The 24,102-nt window shown below is 40.6% G+C and overlaps 1 long non-coding RNA gene across 1 annotated transcript; it reads right to left on the bottom strand.

The window, feature by feature from the left end:
• Positions 1-35: 35 nt before the first annotated feature.
• LOC111960215 (uncharacterized) lies at positions 36-23,790 on the bottom strand. The gene is made up of 7 exons (XR_011475047.1): positions 23,665-23,790; positions 23,503-23,559; positions 4,329-4,472; positions 4,069-4,107; positions 2,826-3,899; positions 779-2,607; positions 36-622 (listed from the first exon to the last, which is right to left on the bottom strand). It is a non-coding gene; the product is annotated as an uncharacterized lncRNA (long non-coding RNA).
• Between the last annotated feature and the right edge of the window lie 312 nt (positions 23,791-24,102).

Below are 24,102 nucleotides of genomic sequence, written 5' to 3'. Positions count from 1 at the left end.
TCAAAGGTAGAGAGTGAGGACCAAGGCGCAGCGCGTGAAAAGAACATCTTCTTTTATTAGAAGAGAGAAAACACAAAACAAAAACACTTTACAAACTAACAAAATAACAAAACAGACGACCATGAAGCTATAATAGAAAATAGTGCTGACACAAACACTACACATAGACAATTACCCACAACCAGCTAAAGCCCATGGCTGCCTTAAATATGGCTCCCAATCAGAGACAACAATAACCAGCTGTCTCTAATTGAGAACCAATTCAGGCAACCATAGACTTTCCTAGACACCTACACTGAACACTAAACCATCTACTCTACTTAACCCCCTAAACCATACAACACCCTAGACAATACTAAAACACATACTACACCATGTCACACCCTGACCTAACTAAAATAATAATGAAAACAAAGATAACTAAGGCCAGGGTGTGACAGATAGCAATTTTTGCATACCTGAATGGTTAATTAAGTAAATATATTATGCTTTCTTGGTCATTTTTGTAAAATTCAGTGTCAAACAGCAGAATAGGCTATGGAAGAAAATACATAATACAACAAAATATAAAAGTGACAAAATTGACCAACATTTACTGTAATTGATTAAATAAATTGCATACCTAAATATATACAGTATAATGCTTTATTGATCAACAAATAAATAATCTAGTGCCATACACAGAATAGGCTATGGAAGGAAATACATGAATACAACAAAATATAAAAGTGACAAAATTGACCAACATTTACTGTAATTGATTAAATAAATTGCATACCTAAATATATACAGTATAATGCTTTATTGATCACAAATAAATAATTCAGTGCCATACAGCAGAATAGGCTATGGAAGGAAATACATGATACAACAAAATATAAAAGTGACAAAATTGACCAACATTTACTGTAATTGATTAAATAAATTGCATACCTAAACTATATACAGTATAATGCTTTATTGATCACAAATAAATAATTCAGTGCCATACAGCAGAATAGGCTATGGAAGGAAATACATGATACAACAAAATACAAAATGAAGTGTCAACTATAAAATGCAGTCATTGTGACATTTAGATTGAGGCTCATAAGATTATACAGTGTAAAGCAGGAGGACCGAGCACGCCCCCATTCTCATCGACGGGGCTGTAGTGGAGCAGGTTGAGAGCTTCAAGTTCCTTGGTGTCCACATCACCAACAAACTAGAATGGTCCAAACACACCAAGACAGTCGTGAAGAGGGCACGACAAAACCTATTCCCCCTCAGGAAACAAAATGTTTTTGGCATGGGTACTGAGATCCTCAAAAGGTTCTACAGCTGCAACATCGAGAGCATCCTGACCGGTTGCATCACTGCCTGGTACGGCAATTGCTCGGCCTCTGACCACAAGGCGCTACAAAGGGTAGTGCGTACGGCCCAGTACATCACTGGGGCTAAGCTGCCTGCCACTTTAACTATACATTCATGTACATACTACCTCAATTGGGCCGACGAACCAGTGCTCCCGCACATTGGCTAACCAGGCTATCTGCATTGTGTCCCACCCACCACCCGCCAACCCCTCTCTGTTCATCATATATGCAGTGTCACTTTAACCATATCTACATGTACACACTACCTCAATCAGCCTGACTAACCGATGTCTGTATGTAGCCTCGCTACTTTTATAGCCTCGCTACTGTTTTTCACTGTCTTTTTACTGTTGTTTTATTTCTTTACCTACCTATTGTTCACCTAATACCTTTTTTGCACTATTGGTTAGAGCCTGTAAGTAAGCATTCCACTGTAAGGTCTACACCTGTTGTATTCAGCGCACGTGACAAATAAACTTTGATTTGAAGTGTAATGTCAAAACCCAATATTGTCCACAATTTCCATCCTCCACTATGACACCAGGGGGTGTCAAGCTTCAACCACAGAGTTTTCCTGATCAGGTTATTTACTTTTACCTGAGCTTGTTGTGTGCAGTTAGTAAACCTGTGTAGTAGAGGTTGTTAAATGTTAGCCTCGCACGGTCATATCACCTTGCCTAAGACCTTGGGGGCCTATTTAAGACAGTTAAAAGATAGCCTTCTCCACGTTAAAGGTAAGACATAATTATCTTGTCATATGTGAGGAATATCGTCTTTTCTGAAAAGTATATTTTGAAAAACGCTTTACACCTCTGACTGCATGTCTGCAGACAAATGTCTCTGAAGTAAATCCTACTCATTAGACATCGACAGGTTCTTCATCCAGAAGGAAGTACAGATAATGTCAAACATAACTGGAGTACTGGCGAGAGTTGTCCTATTATGGTTCAGGTCGGAATCCTTCATTACACACCAGCCTGCTCTGGTCGGGATTTCTTCTCTTCCAGGTCCTTCACCAGGTAAGGGTCTTTTTCTTTCAGAACATGGTAGAAGTGTTCTTGAGCATGATCTCCCTTACGTACAACCATGTCCAGCAGGGTTTGGTTCTGTTTGGTCCTGCTCTTGGTGGGTTGGTTGACCACTTCCTCCCTCTCCTCATCATCCAGAACCTTTTGAGCGTGGAGATACGAGAGTATGCCATCCAAACGTCCCAGGCGGGTCTCCAAAGCCATTCTGTGTTTGGTGATGAAGCCTTGACCAGTGGGGATAAAGGTGTAGGCAGGAGGGGATACAGAGGAAGGGGGAAAAGTGTATTTTATCTCTTGCATTTAGAAGGAACCTACATGAATGGCTTAGTTATTAATTGAAAATCTAAATGTATTTTAAACTCATTCACTCATTCATATTCTATATTGTATTAGAAATGAAGCATTATATACAGTAAATGTTTCTCTCTGTTACCATACTCACCACAAGAAGAAAGACAATTCATTCCAACGCAAGAAGGGGTCTCATTTTGATGATTCCTGCCCGCTTCTGCTCTTAAGAAGGGTTGTCGCCTATGGTCTCCCAATTCAGGTGTGTCTTCTTCACTGACATTATCAGTTGTGTTCTTTAGAGCACTCAGTTCTGCTCGGTATCTGTTATTTTCTTCCTCTAGATGTTGTATCTGTAGGTCCTTTAGTTGACATGCTGGACATTCAGTCTGACCTACACCTGCCACAAAACTCTCTAACAAGATGTCTTTCTTTCTGATGATCACTCGCAGTCTCTTTATTTCATCATTTTTCATTTTGATTGTATTCTCGTAAGACTTCAGCTTATCTTGACTTTTTGCTAGCTGCATTAGTCTTGACAATGCATTTGTGTACTCCTCCAGGTGATCAACTTTGTTTTTAAGGTTTTCTAGAATATTTTTCGCTTCTTGTGAACCTTGAGGAACCATGTTTTTGTCCTGCGTCATGAAATAGATGTGTTCGTTCTCAGCTACCATCTCCTCTACTGTCTTGATAAGCTCTATGCTTTGATTTTTAACCTTCTTTGTACCATAGAGAACGAAAGGCTCCTTTCCACATTGTTCTACTATTTCAGCGAGGCCGTGACCACTGATGTAATCCTGAATGGTGTGGCCAGGTTGCATCTTTTCCCCTCTAGTAAACAATACAAGGGTGTGTTTCCACACGTCCTGAGTAAAAAGTGTGTTCATTTCATTTCCTGTTGTTCTAATGAATTTAGAATCCTCAGAACTTACAGGTAGTTGAATAACTAGAAGGATAGCATGAGGTCCAGGGCAAAACAAGGACTGCACACAATGTATAGTATCTGTTTTAATCTGGTTGCTACTACTATCCAAATGACTAAATGAGCCTGGCGTTCGAACCAAGGTGATGTGTCGGTTTTGTATTTGATTCTCCTTTTTTATATGTGTTTTCTTAAAGAATGTGTTAAACCATGAGAAATGATTTTGTCCCATGATGGTATTTCCAGCGTCATTCTTCCCCATATCTCCAATCAGAACAAGTCGTAAATTGTCTAAAATGACACCTGACAGAGGAAGAACATTTATATAGACAAAAATATAAAAAAGATTACTTTTAAATTCTGCTGACATCATTTAGAGAAGCCGACACCTCTGGTAAAAAGTGTGTTTAAACTCTCCACTAATGCCAATAAGAGTAGCCTACAATTGAAAAATCTGTCCAAAGAAACTTACCCTCATCTGTGTCATCTAGCAATGGGGCTCTCTCACTGTCTGTTCAAAAGGTAACAAAGCAATTAATCATTAAATGTATTAACTCATAACTAAGTATTTTATCTGATTACATTAAATATCAAAATAGGGATTTGTTCAGCAACGAATTATTTTTCAGCATTATTTAAATTAACGAGAGGTTATGAGTTTTAGAGTCCATTCTCTTCATTGTCAATACTATTACGCTTAAGTGGAGCTGTATGAGAAATGCTTTGACTCACCATTTTGAGTACTGTTTATATTTCCCATTTGTGACTACTGTAATAACGTGGAATATTCCAGTTCCATCTTTGGTTAGCAGATCCTCTTTACTATCTTCATTTGAACAGATTACAGAAGCAACCAGTCTGTTTCATATGGGGCATCTAAATGGAAAGGAAATAGTTGTTCGTTTTAGAATCTGAGAAGCTGCTAAAACAAACATTTGAAATATACCAGTCAAAAGTTTGGACACACCTACTAATTCAAGGGTTTTTCTTTAGTTTTACTATTTTCTACATTGTAGAATAATAGTGAAGACATCAAATTATGAAATAATCATGTAATAACCCCAAAAGTGTTAAACAAATCAAAATATATTTTAGATTTCAAAGTATCCACCCTTTGCCTTTATGACAGCTTTGCAGAAAGAACACTTTTCCAACAGTCTTGAAGGAGTTCCCACACATGCTGAGCACTTGTTGGCTGCTTTTCCTTCACTCTGCGGTCCAACTCATCCCAAACCATCTAATGTGGGTTGAGGTCAGGTGATTGCGGATACCAGGTCATCCGATAGAGCACACCATCACTCTCTTTCTTGATCAAATAGCACTTACATAGCCTGGAGGTGTGTTGGGTCATTATCTTGTTGAAAAAGTAATGATAGTCCCACTAAGCGCAAACCAGATAGGATGGCGCATCACTGCAGAATGCTGAGGTAGCCATGCTGATTAAGTGTGCCTTGAATTCTAAATAGCTCACAGACAGTGTCACCAGCAAAGTACCCTCACACCATCACACCTCCTCCTCCATGCTTCACGGTGGGAACCACACATGCAGAGATCATCCGTTCACCTACTCAGCATCTCACAAAGACACGGCGATTGGAACCAAAAATCTTAAATTTGGACTCATCACACCAAGGGACTGATTTCAAACACTCGAATGTCCATTGCTCATGTTCTTCTTATTGGTGTCGTTTAGTAGTGGTTTCTTTGCAGCAATTCAACCATGAAGGCCTGATTCACACAGTCTCCTCTGAACAGTTGATGTTGAGATGTGTCTGTTACTTGAACTCTGTGAAGCATTTATTTGGGCTGCAATTTCTGAGGCTGGTAACTCTAATGAACTTATCCCCCGCAGCAGAGGTAACTCTGGGTCTTCCTTTCCTGTGGCGGTCCTCATGAGAGCCAGTTTCATCATAGCGCTTGATTGCGACTGCACTTGAATAAACTTTCAAAGTTCCAGATTGAATGACCTTCACGTCATAAAGTAATGATGGACTGTCATTTCTCTTTGCTTATTTGAGCTGTTCTTGCCATAATATGGACTTGGTCTTTTATTAAATAGGACTATACTCTGTATACCACCCTACCTTGTCACAACACCACTGATTGGCTCAAATCCATTAAGAAGGAAAGAAATTCCACAAATTAACTTCTCTAGGATAGGTGGGACGGTAGCGCGAAAAAATGTAGCGCGCCAAATTCAAATATATTACTATAAAAATCAATCTTTCATGAAATCACACATGAAAGACACCAAATTAAAGCTACACATGTTGTGAATCCAGCTAACATGTCTGATTTCAAAAAGGATTTACGGGGAAAGTACACCAAACAATTATGTTAGCTCAGTACATAGCCACAGAAAAACACAGCCATTTTCCCAGCAAAAGATAGTAGTAACAAAAACCAGAAATAGAGATAAAATTAATCACTAACMTTTGAACATCTTCATCAGATKACACTCATATGACATCATGTTACACAATACATTTATGTTTTGTTCGATAATGTGCATATTTATATCCACAAATCTCGGTTTACATTGGCGCCATGTTYAGAAATGCCTCCAAAATATCCGGAGTAATTACAGAGAGCCACGTCAAATAACAGAAATACTCATCATAAACTTTGATGAAAGATACATGTTTTACATATAATTAAAAAGATACACTTGTTCCTAATGCAACCGCTGTGTCAGATTTAAAGAAAACTTTACGTAAAAAGCACACCATGCAAAAATCTGAGACGGCGCTCAGATGTAACAACATTTCTCCTCCATGTTGGAATCAACAGAAATACGAAATTACATCATAAATATTCCCTTACCTTTGATTATCTTCATCAGAATGCAGTGCCAGGAATCCTAGTTCCACAATAAATCGTTGTTTTGTTCGATAATGTCCATTACTTATGTCCAATTAGCTAATTTTGCTAGCATGTGTAGTACACGTGTCCAAACACTCGCGCAGATGCAGGCAAACGTCGGACGAAAACTTCAAAAAGTTATATTCCAGGTCGAATAAACTGGTCAAACTTAGTAGAGAATCAATCTTCAGGATGTTGTTATCATTTATATCCAATAAGGTTCCAACCGGAGAATTCTTTTCAGTCTCTATAAGTAATGGAACGCAAGACGATATAATGAGGAAAGCGCGTGACCAAGAACTGGCAATCTGCCAGACCACTGACTCATTCCCCTCCCATCCGGTCCCACAACACAGCATAAGCTTCATTCCACGTCCTACTGACTGTTGACATCTAGTGGAAGGCGTGTAAAATTGAATAGGCGATGACTTTAACAACGACCACTCTCAGAATTTTCACTTCCTGTTTGGATTTTTTCTCAGGTTTTTGCCTGCCATATGAGTTCTGTTATAATCACAGACAACATTCAAACAGTTTGATAAACTTCAGAGTGTTTTCTATCCAACAGTAATAATAATATGCATATATTAGCATGTGGGACAGAGTAGGAGGCAGTTCACTATGGGCACGAAATTCATCCAAAAGTGAAAATGCTGCCCCCTATACCAAAGAAGTTAACTTTTAACAAGGCACCCCTGTTAATTGAAATACATTCCAAGTGACTGCCTCATGAAGCTGGTTGAGAGAATGCCAAGAGTGTGCAAAGCTGTCATCAAGGCAAAGGGTGGCTACTTTGAAGAATCTCAAATATAAAATATATTTAGATTTGTTTAAAACTTTTTTTGTAAGTAATTGATTCCATTTGTGTTATTTCATAGTTTTGATGTCTTAACTATTATTCTACACTGTAGAAAATAGTAAAAATAAAGAAAAACTTGAGTTTTTGAAATGAGTAGGTGTGTCCAAACTTTTCACTAGTACTGTGTGTGTGTATGTATGTATAGATAAATATGTCTGCATAGATACCGAGCATTCAGAAAGTATTCAGACCCTTTCCTTTTTTCCACATTTTGTTACGTTAGAGCCTTATTCAGGTTTTTAAAAATGTTTACAAATGTATTAAAAATAAAAAACAGAAATAACGTATTTACATATTTATTCAGACAATTTGCTATGAGACTCGAAATTTAGCTCAAGTGCATCCTATTTCCATTAATCATCCTTGAGATGTTTCTACAACTTGATTGGAGTCCACCTGTGGTAAATTCAATTGATTGGCCATGATTTGGAAAAGCACACACACCTGTCTATATAAGGTCCCACATTTGACAGTGCATGTCAGAGCAAAAACCAAGCCATGAGGTCAAAGGAATTGTCCATAGAGCTCTGAGACAGGATTGTATCGAGGCGCAGATCTGGGGAAGGGTACCAAAAAATGTTTGCAGCGTTGAAGGTCCCAAAGAACACTGTGGCCTCTATCATTCTTAAATGGAAGAAGTTTGGAACCACCAAAACACTTCCTAGAGCTGGCCACCGGGCCAAACTAAGCAATCGGGGAGAAGGGCCTTTTTGGTGACCAAGAACCCAATGGTCACTCTGACAGAGTTCCAGAGTTCCTCTGGAAGAGAGAACCTTCCAGAAGGACAACCATCTCTGCAGCACTCCACAAATCAAGCCTTTATGGTAGAGTGGCCAGACGGAACCCACTCCTTAGTAAAAGGCACATGACAGCCCGCTTTGAGTTTGTCAAAAGGCACTTAAAGGACTCTCAGACCATGAGAAACAAGATTTCCTGGTCTGATGAAACCAAGATTGAACTCCTTGGCCTGAATGCCAAGCGTCACGTCGGGAGGAAACCTGGCACCAACCCTACAGTAAAGCATAGTGGTGGCAGCATCATGCTGTGGGGATGTTTTTCATCGGCAGGGACTGGGAGACTAGTCAGGTTTGAGGGAAAGATGAACGGAGCAAAAGTACAGAGAGATCCTTGATGAAAACCTGCTCCAGAGCCCACAGAACCTCAGGCTGGGGCAAAGGTTCATCTTCCAAAAGGACAATGACCCTAAGCACACAGCCAAGAAAGTGCAGGAGGGGCTTCGGGACAAATCTCTGAATGTCCTCGAGTTGACCAGCCAGAGCCCGGACTTGAACCAGATTGAACATCTCTGGAGAGACCTGAAAATAGCTGTGCAGCGAAGCTCCACAACCAACCTGACAGAGCTTGAGAGGATCTGCAGAGAAGAATGGGGGAAACTCCCTAAATACAGGTGTGCCAAGCTTGTAGTGTCATACCCAAGACGGCTCGAGGCTGTAATCGCTGCCAAAGGTGCTTCAACAAAGTACTGAGTAAAGGGTCTGAATACTTATGTAATTTTTTAAAACATTTTTAAATTCTTTTATAAATTTGCAAAAAAAAAAAAAAACTTGTTTTTGTTTTGTCATTATGGGGTATTGTGTGTAGATTGATGAGGGGGGGAAACGATTTAATCAATTTTAGAATAAGGCTGTAACGTAAAAATATGTGGGAAAAGTCAGAAAAGGGTCTGAATACTTTCTGAATGCAATGAGGCAGTCACCTGGAATGTATTTCAATGAACAGGTGTGCCTTGTTAAAAGTTAATTTATGGAACTTATTTCCTTCTGAATGTGCTTGAGCCAATCAGTTGTTTTGCGACAAGGTAGGGGTGGTATACAGAAGATAGCCCTATTTGGTAAAAGAGTATTCCAAGTATACTGTATGTATACTTGGTATATATATATATATATATAACCTATATAACTATATGATATTAATATATATATATATATATATATATAACAGTGGGGAAGAAGTATTTGATAACTGCCGATTTTGCAGGTTTTCCTACTTACAAAGCATGTAGATGTCTGTCATATTTATCATAGATACACTTCAACTGTGAGAGACGGAATCTAAAACAAAAATCCAGAAAATACAATTGTATGATTTTTAAGTAATTAATTTGCATTATATGCATGACATAAGTATTCGATACATCATAAAAGCAGAACTTATATTTGGTCACAAACTCTGTTTGCAATTACAGAGATCATACGTTGCCTATAGTTCTTGACCAGGTTTGCACACACTGCAGCAGGGATTTTGGCCCACTCCTCCATACAGACCTTCCTCAGATCCTTCAGGTTTCGCGGCTGTCGCAGGGCAATACGGACTTTCCACTCCCTCCAAGATTCTCTATTGGGTTCAGGTCTGGAGACTGGCTAGGCACTCCAGGACCTTGAGATGCTTCTTACGGAGCCACTCCTTAGTTGCCCTGGCTGTGTGTTTCGGGTCGTTTCATGCTGGAAGACCCAGCCACGACCCATCTTCAATGCTCTTACTGAGGGAAGGAGGTTGTTGGCAAAGATCTCGCGATACATGGCCCCATCCATCCTCCCCTCAATACGGTGCAGTCGTCCTGTCCCCTTTGCAGAAAAGCATCAGCAAAGAATGATGTTTCCACCTCCATGCTTCACGGTTGGGATGGTGTTCTTGGGGTTGTACTCATCCTTCTTCTCTCCAAACACGGCGAGTGGAGTTTAGACCAAAAAGCTCTATTTTTGTCTCATCAGACCACATGACCTTCTCCCATTCCTCCTCTGGATCATGCAGATGGTCAATGGCAAACTTCAGACGGGCCTGGACATGCGCTGGCTTGAGCAGGGGGACTTGCGTGCGCTGCAGGATTTTAATCCATGACGGCGTAGTGTGTTACTAATGGTTTCTTTGAGACTGTGGTCCCAGCTCTCTTCTGGTCATTGACCAGGTCTTCCGTGTAGTTCTGGGCTGATCCCTCACCTTCCTCATGATCATTGATGCCCCAGAGGTGAGATCTTGCATGGAGCCCCAGACCGAGGGTGATTGACCGTCATCTTGAACTTCTTCCATTTTCCAATAATTGCGCCAACAGTTGTTGCCTTCTCACCAAGCTGCTTGCCTATTTTCCTGTAGCCCATCCCAGCCTTGTGCAGATCTACAATTTTATCCCTGATGTCCTTACACAGCTCTCTAGTCTTGGCCATTGTGGAGAGGTTGGAGTCTGTTTGATTGAGTGTGTGGACAGGTGTCTTTTATACAGGTAACGAGTTCAAACAGGTGCAGTTAATACAGGTAATGAGTGGAGAACAGGAGGGCTTCTTAAAGAAAAACTAACAGGTCTGTGAGAGCCGGAATTCTTACTGGTTGGTCGGTGATCAAATACTTATTGTCAGGACCCGGTGTGAGAAACAGTCACTTAGTAAACTGAGCCACTAATAGTCGGCAGAACCCAGAAGATGAGGCAGACACAGCAGTACTAGAGACGGTGGTTTAATAAAGTAAAAAGGAAAAGATCTTCTGGCAAAAAATATAAATCCACAACGTCAAAAGTAATTCCAAGAGAAAAAATGTATATCCTCCAAGACACAAGGAAAATCCACAAAGTGGTAAGAACAGCAGGGAAAAAACAAACCTCAAAAGAATAATAAAAAATAAACAAGAACAAAACCAGAGTACCTCAAGAAAATCCAACTAGAGAAACAAATGTTCACAGCATGGCTGGGGCTGGGTGCTAACATACAAACACAGAGCAAAGAACTGAGGAACACTAAGGGTTTAAATACTTTCAAAGGAAATGAGGCACGGGTGCAAATAATAACTGGAACAAGGGAAAAAACAAAAGGGTCAAAAAAGCACAATGGGGGCATCTAGTGACCAAAACCTGAACAATCCTGGCCAAATCCTGACACTTATGTCATGCAATAAAATGCAAATGCATTACTTAAAAATCATACAATGTGATTTTCTGGATTTTTGTTTTAGATTCCGTCTTTCACAGTTGAAGTGTACCTATGATAAAAATTACAGACCTCTACATGCTTTGTAAGTAGGAAAACCTGCAAAATTGGCAGTGTATCAAATACTTGTTCTCCCCACTGTATATCGACAGAATTAATCGAACAAAAGGACCATTTGTGATGTTTATTTGTAAGTCGCTCTGGATAAGAGCGTCTGCTAAATGACTTAAATGTAAATGTAAATGATATTGGAGTGCCAACAGAAGAAGCTCGACAAAGGTAAGGCATGAATTAAATCTTTATTTCAATGTTTTGTGTCGCGCCTGGAGGGTTGAAATATGATTGTCTGTGTATGTTTGCTGGGGTGCTGTCCTCAGATAATAGCATCGTTTGCTTTCGCCGTAAAGCCTTTTTGAAATCTGACACATTGGCTGGATTCACAACAAGTGTAGCTTTAATTTGTGTATTGCATGTGTGATTTCATGAAAGCTTAATTTGTATAGTAATTTATTTGAATTTGGCGCTCTGCATTGTCACTGGATGTTGGCCAGGTGGGACGCTAGCGTCCCACATATCCCAGAGAGGTTAAAAATAAACTTCTTGTTAACCTTTTGTCAATAGGGGGAGCTGTTAGCACTTTTTTTTTTTGACATTGCCAAATTAAACTGCCTAGTACTCAATTCTTGCTCGTACAATATGCATATTATTGTTATTATTGGATAGAAAACACTCTCTAGTTTCTATAACCGTTGGAATTATGTCTCTGAGTGGAACAGAACTCATTCTACAGCACTTTTCCTGACAGGGAGTGAGATTTCAGAAATCTTGGCCTCTGGTCCCAGGTCAGTTTTAATGTCCYTGTGAATGCTATGAGGATACAAACACTGCCTACGCCTTCCTCTAGATGTCAGTAAGTGGTGACAATTTGAATGGAGTCGATTGCGCAATCAGGGCCTGTATAAAACACCAAAGACCGGAAGGAGCTTTCTTTTGGACCCTGCGCTCGACGCACAATGGACGTCAGACTGGCCTCTTTCCAAGCCTTGGTTTAGCCAGTAATATATCGCCGGTCATGTTTTTACTCGTTATAGGTGTTAAAAACATCATAAGGTAGTTAATTTAAACCGTTTTATAGCAATTTATATCCGTTTAGTGCGATTTTGAGGCATTTATTTGTGACGTCCTTCCATGAGCTGGGCACTTTTCCCGTACATACCGAACGTTAGTGGCCATTTCGACGGGACAAGAGGACATCTTTCGACCAAAAGACGATTAGACCGGAGAAAGGATACATTGCCCAAGATTCTGATGGAAGAACAGCTCAWAGTAAGAACTATTTATGATGATAAATCGCTGTTCTGTTGAAAAATGTTAAACGCATATATCGCCATTTTGTTTTGTGTAGCTTCGCTTTGGCAGACCCGGGTATGGCACAGTAAGGATAATTTTAGAAATGTAATTCAGCGATTGCATTAAGAACTAATTTGTCTTTCGATTCCTGTCAACCCTGTATTTTTTTGTCAAGTTTATGATTAGTTATCGATTAGACTAGATCACTCTCAAAGATGGCGCCCGACATTTTCAGGCCAGTTTTGCTACTATTCTCATTGTATAACCACGTTTTTTTGTGGCTAAATATGCACATTTTCGAACAAACTCTATATGTATGTTGTAATATGATGTTACAGGAGTGTCATCGGAAGAATTCTGAGAAGGTTAGTGAAAAAATTAATATATTTTGGTGATGATAACGTTATCGCTCCCTTTGCCTTGAATTCATGCTGGGGTAACGTTTGCACATGTGGTATGCTAATATACGATTTATTGTGTTTTCGCTGTAAAACGCTTAGAAAATCTGAAATATTGTCTGAATTCACAAGATCTGTGTCTTTCCATTGCTATGCTTTGTCTATTTTTATGAAATGTTTTATGATGAGTAAATTGGTAATACACGTTGCTCTCTGTAGTAATTTTAGTCGCTTTGGGGAGATTTGTGATGGTGGCTGCAATGGCAAACTATGATTTATACCTGAAATATGCACATTTTTCTAACAAAACCTATGCTATACAATAAATATGTTATCAGACTGTCATCTGATGAGGTTTTTTCTTGGTTAGTGGCTATTTATTTCTTTATTTGGTCGAATTGGAAAAATAGTGGAGTAAAAAAAATGGTGTTTTTTGCTAACGTGGTTAGCTAATAGATTTACATATTGTGTCTTCCCTGTAAAACATTTTAAAAAATCAGAAATGGTGGCTAGATTCACAAGAAGTGTATCTTTCATCTGGTGTCTTGGACTTGTGATTTAATGATATTTAGATGCTTACAATTTACTTGTGACGCTATGCTAGCTATGCTAGTCAGTGGGGGGGGGGGGGGGGGGGTGCTCCCGGATCCGGGTTTCTGAGGCAGTAAAAGTTAATCCAGCCGTTTTCAAAAAGGCTTTACGGCGAAAGCACACCATGCGATTATGTTAGGACAGCGCCTAGCCACAAAAACCATACAGACATTTTCCAGCCAAGGAGAGGTGCACAAAAGTCAGAAATAGCGTTAAAATTAATCACTTACCTTTGATGATCTTCATCTGGTGGCACTCCAGGACTCCATGTTACAAATAAATGTTTGTTTTGTTAGTTCAGTAATCCATATGCACAAAGCGCGGGCACAACATCCAGATGAAAAGTCAGAAAAAGTTCCATTAAAGTTCGTAGAAACATGTCAAACGATGTTTCTAATCAATCCTTAGGGTGTTTTTATCATAAATATTCAATAATGTTTCAACCGAACAATACCGTTTTCATTAGAAAGGAAAGGGAATGACCGTCGCTATCACGGCCACGCGCGATAAACAACTCATGGCTTTCAGCTGAGCCACTTACTCTGAGTGCTCTTATTCTCTCCGCTTTCACAATAGAAGCCTGAAACAACTTCTAAAGACTGTTGAAGCCTTAGGAAGTGCAATCTTACCCCACAGACACTGGATATTTGATAGGCAATCACTTGAAAACCACAAACCTCAGAATTCCCAGTTCCTGGTTGGATTTGTCTCAGGTTTTCACCTGCCATATGAGTTCTGTTATACTCACATACATTATTGTAACAGTTTTGGAAGCTTTAGAGTGTTTTCTATCCAAATCTACTAATTGTATGCATATTCTAGCTTCTGGGCCTGAGTAACAGGCAGTGTACTCTGGGCACGATTTTCTTCCAAACATCCCAATGCTGCCCCCTATCCCAATTAAAGATTCTAGGTAGAACCCTTTGAATGACAAAGAACCCTTGTTTTTCAAAAAGGGTTATTCTGATCAAAACAGTTCTTGGTAGAACCATATCCCTCTGCAAATAACCCTTTTGGAATATTGTGTAGACCTCAACTAACAGCCTCACCACATTGTACGGTATGTGTTACAAACTGCACTTTCAGCACCTTTTAGTTTAATCAGGCTTCATTTTCTAGACATAAAATACATATTTCTGGCAAATGTTTTAATTGTGGTTTGATATATATATATATATATAAACTGAGTGTACAACACATTATGAACAGCTGCTCTTTCCATGACATAGACTGACCAGCTGAACGCTATGATCCTTTTTGATGTGACCTGTTAAACCCACTTCAATCAGTGTAGATGAAGGGGATGAAACAGGTTAAAGGATGTTTTATCCTTGAGACGTTTGAGACATGGGGCTCTATTTTAACAAACCTAACGCAATGGCTAATCTAAGCACTGGGCAGTAGCACTATAGATTCAAGTGTGTGTCAGAAATCTTTTTGCTGTTTTCAGTTGTACCATTATGGGCGCACTTGATGGGTTTAGCGCGAAAGGACTGGGCTTTGATGAATAAGCAAGTTGTGGGTGTTGAGGCTTGGCCCCTCACTGGCCAATTAGAAATGTACTCCATGGAGAAATATGTGGTTGCTTCATGTTGTGTATTTACTGTATTTTATTGGAATCAACTCAAATTCCAATTTTAGTCCGTTATAGTTTGTTAAATGGCTTACAGAAAACGAAATAACAAAATGTAGACCTATCTTTGCTTAAATAGTGGACTTGAATCCATTTGCAGTACACATTGTTCTAAGTAATTGCATACATTCAATAGCGTTCACACTGATATATGGGCTAGGCCTAGTACTGTAAAGTCCAACGCCAAACGTTGTCAATAAGCAAGATTAAATTCATTATTGATAACGTCTAAAAAGATAAAGAATTATTCTAATCAAATTCTGAACAAAACGAAACAACTCATTTTAAATAGGCTGTGTCACACTTACAAGTACCATCATTTCTCCCAGTGGGCACATAATATTAAAACAACGCAGACTATGGAGAGTTTTACGCACATCCAAACTTTTCACAGTAGCAGGACAAATATCCAATATAAAGGGAGAATGTCCACTCACCATTATACTGCTCCCAAATAGGCCTATGTTTTATGAACATAATCGGAACCATTTTACAGATCAGATCGCATTCAGACACCTCCATAAATTGCATTGCAAGCGCGCCACGGACGTTGTCACCATAATACCAAGACCGTGAATCATTCCAAGTATTGGTTGAAATAAAATGTAAACGAAAAACAAGCAATCACTTAAAAAAAAAAATAACTAACAACAATAGATACATGTAAAATGTAATGATATCATAAAATCGCCAGGATACAAAAATACACGCATTGCTGTTGAACCTGCCTTATGTATAGTAGACCTAAGGGAAGGCTTGGGTTTTGAACATATACAACGGAAAACAAGCCATTTTTGAGATTCAAGTTTACAGATTCACGGAGGTTCTCATCTCTCGTTCCATAATGGGCATATAGCATTTTACGCACGTCCAAAACGGGACCTGCATGGCTAAAATAATGTGTGGCTGCCTATAATGCATAGATTAAAAGTGAATGTCAGCTCACTGTTTTATTCCTCTCAAACTTTTAATAATTCCTCTCAAATATTTTAATAAAGCTTTGGTGATTTCCAAGCGGTCTCAGGAGCCAAACCCTTTATCAACAGTCTTGACTACTTCACGATTGCATTTGGCAGACAAAAACAATACTTAATTGAGAGGAGGGGAGGCTATGTTTGGTTTTTAATTTAAAAAAACATTAGTATTTATGTTTCTAAATACGAAGTATACAGGCACCAAAAGCACGTTAGGCTACGCTTGTTCCATGTACATATGGGCAGTGGATAAGCAGCGTTTCCGCTGTCAAAACTCATTCCATAACCAACTGCGTTACCGCTAAAACCAGCTTTTTGTTGGTCGTATATATATATCCCTGTCAGCGTTGCCTGAAATTAGCACTTTCGATCATGTTTTTAAGAACACAACCCAAATATTTCCACCCCTTCCATCTGAGCGCAGGAGAGCTGATATAAGATAGGGAAATTGCCTAACCTGGCTGGAAAATGTTTGGAAACTATAACTATGTGCTGTATAGCTGTGTTTTCTCTCCTGTGTTGCTTAGGTCTTGACATTGAGCTGAGCTTGTCTGTCGACCTGTCTGAAACCCGTTTATATCTGGCGCTAATATGCATCTGTTGTCCTGATATTGTGCTGATACTGATTGTGCCCACATTTTCAGACACGCGACTACACATTATTAGTCCACTGTGTTCGCATTATGAACATATTTCCTGGTCCCTCCATGTATGCAAATTATTTGACATATTCTTTCAAATAGTATTTATTTATTTTAAGACATACACTATATTGATCCCATAAGTCCCTCAAACTCAATTCTGGACCTCAAAGCCACACAACCACTGCATTTTTCCATTGTTTCCGACTCATACATAATTTACAAACAAAGCATGTGATTAGTGAGTCCACCAGATCAGAGGCTAAATGTTCCTGTGCTGCTAAGCATTCAAAGTGTAACCAGTACTTTTGGGTGTCAGGGAAAATGGATGGAGTAAAAAGTACATACTTTTCTTTAGGAATGTAGTAAAGTAAAAGTAAAAGTTGTCAAAAATATAAATAGTAAACTACAGATACCCCAAAAAACGACTTGTGTACTTTCAAGTATTTTTACTTAAGTACTTTACACCACTGCTGACTACCTCCGGTGATAGTCAGGAAGATCACAATCAGATCTCAATGGGTATTTCAGATCTCAAATGGGTATTTTAATCTACACCTGTATAGAAATGCAGGCACAACCAGAATGTGGACAACAAAAGTACCAAGATGGTGCCGACAGAGAGGGCTGCCTTGCTTCTAGTCCTTAGGAAACTATGCAGTATTTTTATTTTTTCTGTATTTTTTTTTTACACTGTTAGCCCAGAAAATCTTAAGTGTTATTACATACAGACGGGAAGAACTATTGAATATCAGAGCAAAGTCAACTTACCAGCACCACGACCAGGAATACGACTTTCCCGAAGCGGATCCTTTGTCCGCACTACCCAGGGCATTTTAACTGATTCCAGAGGCCAACCCAAAACAACGCCGCCGGAGAAGAGGGAGCCGGAGCGGCTTTCTAGTGAGACTTCGGAGGCGCGCACACCACCCATGTCTTCCAAGTATATTACTTGCTAATGTCCAGTCCCTAGTTAACAAAGTTGATTAAATAAGGGCAAGGGTTGCTTTCCATAGAGACAGCAGGGATTGTAACATACTCTGTTTCACGGAAACATGGCTGTCTTGGGATATGCTGTCGGAGTTGATACAACCAACAAGATTTTCAGTGCATCGCGCCAACAGGAATAAACATCTCTCCGGGAAGAAGAAGGGCGGGGGTGTATGTTTCATGATTAACGACTCATGGTGTAATTGTAACAACATACAGGAACTGAAGTCCTTTTGTTCACCTGACCTAGAATTCCTCACAATCAAATGCCGACCGTATTATCTCCCAAGTGAACTCTCTTCGATTATTGTCACAGACGTGTATATTCCCTCTCAAGACTATACCAAGATGGCCCTCAAGGAACTTCACTGGACTTTATGCAAACTAGAAACCATATATCCTGAGGCTGCATTTATTGTAGCTGGTGTTTTTAACAAAGCAAACTTGAGAATAAGGCTACCTAAATTCTACCAGCATACCGAATGCAGCATTGGATCATTGCTACTCTAACTTCCGCTATGCATACAAGGCCCTCCCCCGCCTTCCTTTCGGCAAATCTGACCACAAAATTTGCTGCTCCCTTCCTATAGGCAGAAACTCAAATAGGAAGTGCCCATTATTTGGTCTATTCAACAATGGTCTGACCAATCGGAAGATTGTTTTGATCACGTGGCTTGGGATATGTTCCGAGTAGCCTCAGAGTATAACATTGACGTATACGATGACTTGGTGAGTGAGTTTATATGGAAGTGTATAGGAGATGTTGTACCAACTGTGACTATTAAAACCTTCCCTAACCAGAAACCGTGGATAGATGGCAGCATAAGCGCAAAACTGAAAGCGCGTACCACTGCATTTAACCATAACAAGGCAACTGGGAATATGGCCGAATACAAACACTGTAGTTATTCCCTCCGTAAGGCAATCAAACAAGCAAAATGCCAGTATAGAGACAAAGTGGAGTCGCAATACGAGACGTATGTGGCAGGGTCTACAGACTATCACGGACTACAAAAGGAAAACCAGCCATGTCGCGAACACCAACGTCTTGCTTCCAGACAAACTAAACACCTTCTTTGCCCGTTTTGAGGATAATACAGTGTCACCGACACGACCCGTTACCAAGGACTGTGGGCTCTCCTTCTCCGTACTGTCATCATGAAGTGCTTTGAGAGACTAATCAAGGATCATTACACCTCCTTCTTACCTGTCACCCTAGACCCACTTCAATTTGCTTACCACCCCAATAGGTCCACAGACGATGCAATCGCCATCACACTGCACACTGCTCTATCCTATCTGGACAAGAGGAATACCTATGTAAGAATGCTGTTCATTGACTATAGCTCAGCATTCAACACCATAGTACCCTCCAAGCTCATCATTAAGCTTGAGGCTCTGGGTCTCAACCCCGCCCTGTTCAATTGGGTCCTGGATTTCCTGACTCCCCGTTCACCCACGATTGCGTGGCCATGCATGCCTCCAACTCAATCATCAAGTTTGCAGACAACACAACAGTAGTAGGCTTGATTGCCAACAACAACGAGACAGCCTAAGGGGAGGAGGTGAGGGCTCTCGGAATGTGGTGTCAGGAAAATAACCTCTCACTCAATGTCAGCAAAACAAAGGAGATGATCATGTACTTCAGGAAACTGCCTGTTCACCCTGCTTCCATCCAGAAGGAGAGGTCAGTACAGGTGCATCAAAGCTGGGACCGAGAGATTGAAAAACAGCTTCTATCTCAAGGCCATCAGACTGTTAAACAACCATCACTAGCACAGAGAGGCTGCTGACTATATACAGACTTAAAATCATTGGCCACCTTAATAAATGGAACACTAGTCACGTTAATAATGTCACTTTAAGAATGTTTACAAATCTAGGATTACTCATCTCATATGTATATACTCCTATTCTGTGCTATCTATTCCATACAACCTATTGCATTTTAGCCGATGCCGCTCTGACACTGCTCATCCATATATTTATATTTATATATTCTTATTCCATTCCTTTACTAGATTTGTGTGTATTAGGTATTTGTTGTGGAATTGCTAGATATTACCTGTTAGATAATGCTGCACTGTCGGATCTAAAAGGACTAGCATTTCACTACACTCGCAATAACATCAGCTAACCAATAACATTTGATTTGATTTGATCGGGACAAAGGATGAATGTTTGCACCAGGAAAACAGCAATGGCTTGAAGCCATCAGCTTGGTGGGCCGTCCAGGTCAGGGACAAGCCAGCCTTGATCAGACTGGAACACACACACACGTGGTGTGTTTCTCTGGATGGTACCTCATCCCCATACTGTATTTATTTATTTATCTTGYTCCTTTGCACCCCAGTATCTCTACTTGCACATTCATATTCTGCACATCTATCACTCCAGTGTTTAATTGGTATATTGTAATTTACTTTGCCACCATGGCCTATTTATTGCCTTACCTCCCTTATCTTACCTCATTTGCACACACTGTATATAGACTTATTCTACTGTGTTATTGACTGTATGTTTATTCCATGTGTAACTCTGTGTTGTTCTATGTGTCGAACTGCTTTGCTTTATCTTGGCCAGGTCGCAGTTGTAAATGAGAACTTGTTCTCAACTAGCCTACCTGATTAAATAAAGGTTAAAAAAAATTWAATAAAAAAATCTAATCTTCTTATGCTATCTAGTGGCTTGTTTAGGTATTGCACTTACATACCTACTGTACTTACTGGGGCAATCAGACAGAAGGAAAACTGACAAACAGAACACAGAGCCAGACAGAACACTTTAACAAACAGAACAAAAAAGAACAAATATATGCTTTATGTATATACCTGTTCACAAACAAATCATTTATAACAATTGTTGCATACCTAAATGGATAAATACTGTATGCATGCACAGCATTTCTCTATTCCTAGATTGTAATAAAATGCCTTAAAATCTGCTGATTTAGATATAGCTAGTAGAAAGTATGCATGATTTAGGATCCAATTAAATCAACGGAGTGGCTGCGGATCTGACTTTTTCCCAGACCTTATTTCTTTCGCACTAAAGACCCTCGACGCTTCTCCGCATGTGCGTATCACATTCGGGGCATGTGTTCATTCTCTACTTTATTCACCATCTCTTCTCTACTCATAGAAAACATGCTTCTCTGGCGAATGGTGCTTGTTTAATAAAGTTAGATCAAAACTGAATCAATGTATGCAATGTCACACAATGATAGTATTCTACATAACATAACGGAATATAATAGCATAGTACATTTACTGTGAGAGAAAAACACCACCACATTTTTCTCTCATTTGGCCAAAACTCAACAACGCGTGCCACTAGGCAAAATACACAGGTAGGCTATGCTGTAGTTTGTTAACACCATCTGCTCAAAAAATCATTTACTCTACATCATTCAAAACAACACTGTAGGCTACTTCTAAACACTGTAGGCTACTTCTAAACACTGTAGGCTACTTCTAAACAACACTGTAGGCTACTTCTAAACAACACTGTAAGCGACTTCTTAACAACACTGTTGGCTACATCTAAACAACACTGTAGGTTACTTCTAAACAACACTGTAGCCTACTTCTAAACAACACTGTAGGCTACTTCTAAACAACACTGTAGGCTACTTCTAAACAACACTGTAGATACTGTCAAACAACACTGTAGGCTACTTCTAAACAACACTGTAGGCTACTTCTAAACAACACTGTAGGATACTTCTAAACAACACTGTAGGCTACTTCTAAACAAGACAGTAGGCTACTTCTAAACACTGTGGTCTACTTCTAAACAACACTGTATAACTCAAGAAAATCTAAATGCATATCCCCATGAAACTGATTGAGATCAAATGGTTGGTATGCAGATGCTGGATGGGTGTTTCACCAGTAAAACTTGAAGAATGATCATTCACGATTGACAGTGAGAAATGTGAAGGGAAGGAGAACACAAACATTTGTGTATAAAGTAGAGGTAAAGAAACGTCTTCCTACCGTCATCTAACTCTTCATGTTCAATTAATGGATTTGTCACGCCCTGACCTTAGAGATCCTTTTTATGTCTCTATTTGGTTTGGTCAGGGTGTGATTTGGGGTGGGTATTCTATGTTCTATTATTTGTATTTCTATGTTTTGGCCGGGTAGGGTTCTCAATCAGGGACAGCTGTCTATCGTTGTCTCTGATTGAGAACCATACTTAGGTAGCCCTTTTTCGTCTATTCTAATAAAAAGAACATGTACGTTCACCACGCTGCACCTTGGTCCACTTCCTTCAACAACCATGACAGAACTTCCCACCACAAACGGACCAAGCAGTGTGGTAAGGAGGAGCAGCGTGTTCAGGAGGACTGGACATGGGAGGACATCCTAAATGGCAAAGGATCCTGGACATGGGAGGAGATCCTGGCGGGAATGGATCGCCTGCCATGGGAACAGCTGGAAGCAGAGAGGAAGGTGGAGGCAGCGAGAAAGAGGGCCCAGGACTACACAGGGTCACGGCTGGCACTAAAGACCGGGAGGCCACTCCCAAACATTTTTTTGGGGGGGCACACAGGGAATTTGGCTGAGTCAGGTTGGAGACCTGAGCCAACTCCCCGTGCTTACCGTGGCGAGCGTTGTACTGGTCAGGCACCGTGTTATGCGGTGGAGTGCACGGTGTCTCCAGTACGCGTTCTTAGCCCGGCGCGCTACATTCCAGCTCCCCCCAGCCAGGACAGGTTGTGCAGGCTCTAAGCTCGAGACCACCAGTGCGCCTCCACGGCCCAGTGTATCCGGAGCCTCTGCCAAGGACAAGGCCTCCTGTATGTCTCTCCAGCCTGGTGAGTCCTGTGCCTGCGCCCAGAACTAATCCTCCTGTATGTCTCCCCAGCCTGGTGAGCCCTGTGGCAGCTCCACATACCAGACTGCCCATACGTCTCCTCACTCCAGTGATGATCCATGGCCAGAGGCCTCCAGTGCTGATCCATGGCACAAAGCTCCAGTGCTGATCCATGGCACGAAGCTCCAGTGCTGATCCATGGCACGAAGCCTCCAGGGATGATCCATGGCACAAAGCCTCCAGGGATGATCCATGGCACGAAGCCTCCAGGGATGAGTCATGGCACGAAGCCTCCAGTGACAGTCTCCAGTCCGGAGCCTCCAGCGACGGTCCCCAGTCCGGGGCCCGCAACGAGGGTGCCCAGTCCGGGGCCCACTACGAGGGCCCCAGTCCGGGGTCGGCGACGAGGGTCCCCAGTCCGGGGTCGGCGACGAGGGTCCCGCACCTGAGCCGCCACCGCAGATAGATGCCCACCCAAACCCTCCCCTATAGGTTCAGGTTTTGCGTCCGGAGTCCGCACCTTTGGGGGGGGGGGGGGGGGGTACTGTCCCGCCCTGACTTTAGAGATCCTTTTTATGTCTCTATTTGGTTTGGTCAGGGTGTGATTTGGGGTGGGTATTCTATGTTCTATTATTTGTATTTCTATGTTTTGGTAGGGTTCTCAATCAGGGACAGCTGTCTATCGTTGTTCTTGTTTGATTAAGAACCATACTTAGGTAGCCCTTTTTCCCACCTGTCTTTGTGGGAGGTTGACTTTGTTTATGGCACATAGCCTTTAGCTTCACGGTTTGTTTTGTAGTGTTTATTGTTTTGTTCGGCGTCTTTTCTAATAAAAAGAACATGTACGCTCACCACGCTGCACCTTGGTCCACTTCTGTTGACGGCCATGAACAGGATCCTTATCAGTGGCTGGGGAGAGGACACAGAGATGCATGTTTATTTAATATTTCAAAAGAATTCAAGAATGTGTTGGTGGCAAGTAATGATAGCAATCTAGTACAGTCTGAAACGTACATGTTTTACTGTGACCGCCTCCCATACTGCAGTGTCATGTAAGATTCTTGTTTAAAATCGACTGGAACCCCGGGAACTATGGCAATTTCCATTTGATTGAAGACAATGGCAAACGGGTTGTTCATATCAATCTATAGAGAGAGGACACATTGGGATTTAGTCAGGCAAGGAAAATGTCAAGCTTTAGGTATAAATCCCCATGGCTTTCACAAGTGGTATAGAACTTTACTTTCGAGCATGGTTGGCTATTGAATGAGCGATGGATAAATGACGCTGTAATCAATTGGTTGTACTCTTGGATTGAGCAGACCTTTCCATACAATTCTGATAACTCCATGAAGGACATAACTCTACCATTCCAATCTAATTTACGAACAAAATACCCTTTTCAAACATCTTTCACATAAATTAAGGTATTTTATCAACCAGCACATTTGA

This window comes from Salvelinus sp. IW2-2015, linkage group LG37, assembly GCF_002910315.2.
Source record: "Salvelinus sp. IW2-2015 linkage group LG37, ASM291031v2, whole genome shotgun sequence".
Lineage (NCBI taxonomy): Eukaryota > Metazoa > Chordata > Actinopteri > Salmoniformes > Salmonidae > Salvelinus > Salvelinus sp. IW2-2015.
Note: the sequence above shows the minus strand (reverse complement) of the source record. Positions and strands in the feature narration are given on the sequence as shown.